At 33.3% G+C, this 2718-nt stretch overlaps 1 pseudogene; it reads right to left on the bottom strand.

Moving 5' to 3' along the window:
• Positions 1-527: 527 nt before the first annotated feature.
• LOC104099428 (LOB domain-containing protein 12-like) lies at positions 528-1870 on the bottom strand (annotated as a pseudogene).
• Positions 1871-2718: the final 848 nt, after the last annotated feature.

Raw genomic sequence — 2718 nt, 5'->3', positions numbered from 1 at the left:
CTTCCTGGTTAGTGGTTAGCCATTTGAAAAATGCATGTCATAGTTTAAGCAACGCATAGATATAAGATATAATGTGTGTGTGTGTGAGAACATTTTTTCTTACAAAAAAGATGGTAACCAATTTAATTAAGTTCCTCCAAACATTCTACATTGAAATCAGGAAGAGGCTTTAGTCAAATGGTTTTCCCTTTTTTCTTTTTTAAATTCTTTTTCCTTTTCACACTCCGTTAGTCAAAACAGGTGGAGGTAAAGAATCCCTCCACCTTATCATCATGAGGTCTTTGCTTCGAGTTTTAGAATATAAAAAAATCCTGATAGAAAATATTTTTCTTTTTATCAGGGTTCATGCGACACGAATCCGGATTAGTTGGGTACCAAAATGTGAATACTAAATACTGATTGGAACCAAAAAATCTTTTAACACTGCATATTAGGAGTAGTACTTTTCTGATATATATTGACGATTGCATGTGTTGGGCACCGCCATTCCGCATTGCACTAATTGGATATGTAAATCAATCTGACATACTAATAAGAATAATGTTTATGAAAACCTCTTCTTACCTTACTATAAATTTATATTTCACCTCTCACATGCTAGGTTGACTTACCAAGTCACCATCTTCTCCAGACAAATTAATAAATCTAATCTTTAGTTTAACTGTAATACATTATCTTGTTCATACTATTGCTGATCATATTAGTTGAAGAAACAAAAACCCTCCATTCTCTAATCCTCATTTCAACAAGAGGGAAAGAGAGAAAGTACAATGGGGTAAAAATTAATACTAAGTGGTTGATTCAACGTTCGAACCCGTGACTCATAGTTCACACGATTACAACTTTACCATTGCTCCAAGCTCCCATCGTATTGTCCTGTCCAAAGAAAGACTCCCTCTTGAGAGATATCTGAATTACATGTGTGAGAGCTGCTAGACTCAAAGTTGTTGAGGTAGTGAGAGAGGTTCAAGAATGACTTTTCATCATCTGCAGCTACTAATTCATGTATTGGTGGACTCATTGGCAATAAATAATTAGGTGGCTGATGATCTTGTGATGATGGCATTTGGATGCAGAGGATCTCAGCTTGAGCTAGTGCTAGTTGCATCTGTAGTTGGGAAACTTGGTTTTGTAAGTAAGATATGGCACCAACACAGCCATATACAGGATCTCTCATCCTTGCATTTGCTTCATACACTAAACTGCTCACTGCATCCGCTCTTTTATCAACCGGAAGCTCCTGCTATAAGGTAAAATAACTAGTTTAACTTCTACACACCGACAATATAAAGGAAAAAATTAGGTTACCCTATCAGATCATTACATCCTAAGAGATGACTACTAAAATAAGGCAATGTTATCAGCTACAAGTTAAAATACTTTGATAGTGTTAAGTTCTTAGTGTATAGTACTATATAAGTTAAATCCAGATAACACTGCCGTTTAGTTTACAATTAGAACTTGAGAGAGAACTAAGAAGGATTAATTAGTTCTATTGAATAAGCACTTATAAAGAAAAGATAATTTAACAAATAATAATCCCTTCAATTAAAGGGTGTAAATAAGCTAAATTTTGAAAATGATTAGAAGTTTGATATGTTTGTGTTATCGACCTGTAACATTTTGCTGATATTGCTGGCACCAAAGACCTTATGAACAATGGCAAATTTGTGAGGATCATCGGAAGGGAAGTAAGGAGCAAATATGCAATCCTTTGCACAGCGGCGTCTCAGCAGCTTGCATGATGCGCATGGGGAGTTTCCTGCTGCACCCATCTATATCTCTCTGAGTAATTGAAAGAGTTGTAGTATTGGAAAAGAGAGAGATATGAAAATGAGTATAGGATTAGTTAAGTCAATTATGGAGAATGGGAAACTCAAGAGTGTGTATATACTTATAGCTAGGATCTATATGATCTACCTCACCGCGTTCAATAGTACACCTTATTTTAATTAGAAGAGTGCTTCACATGAATTTAATAAAATAGTAGTTATAGATGTGACTAATTTAATTAGTTAAATATACAGTAGTATCTCAGTTGAGAAAGGACTTTTTAGAGTTTATCATTGGGGTTTGAGAAAAGAAGACCCCCAAATCATGTGGCGGAACGTTAAAAGGGTTAAACAAAATCAAGCTAGCTATGACTTCTGTTAGTCTAGGGTGGTGTCCAAAGTCTGTGTCTCTTCCTTCACTACAAAAACTGCATTAATTAATTAGTAGAGATTTTGATGATCATTAAACCATACTCTTATAATTTCTTGATAAAATTCGACACTTAAGCCCACTCTTGATTTATTGGTTAAGGAGAAACTATATATATATATATATATATATATATATATATATATATATATATATTTAATTTATGTGAACTTATTTGATTAAGTTAATTTTGTTATAAATCCAATGTATGTGGATGTCACTTTCAATGTATGTAGATGTTTTCTTTGTCTTTGGCAAATTCAATACCAAACGAATGAGTTCATTAATACATGTAACTTGAGAAGAGATTTGTAACCTATAAATAGAATGTTATTCTCCTATGGAATATACATAAGAAGCATACTTGAAATAAGACGAAAAGTTCCCTCCTCTCTACATCTCTTATCTATTCTTGTCTTCTTCTCTTTTGGTGCTTTACTTTATAGTTATAATATTTATTTTATAACACGTTATTAGCATGAGTCTCTAACTATAGGTATTGAGTTGATATTCTTT

This window comes from Nicotiana tomentosiformis, chromosome 3 (genome assembly GCF_000390325.3).
Source record: "Nicotiana tomentosiformis chromosome 3, ASM39032v3, whole genome shotgun sequence".
Lineage (NCBI taxonomy): Eukaryota > Viridiplantae > Streptophyta > Magnoliopsida > Solanales > Solanaceae > Nicotiana > Nicotiana tomentosiformis.
The sequence above is the reverse complement of the archived record's forward strand: the minus strand, read 5'-3'. Positions and strand labels throughout refer to the sequence as shown.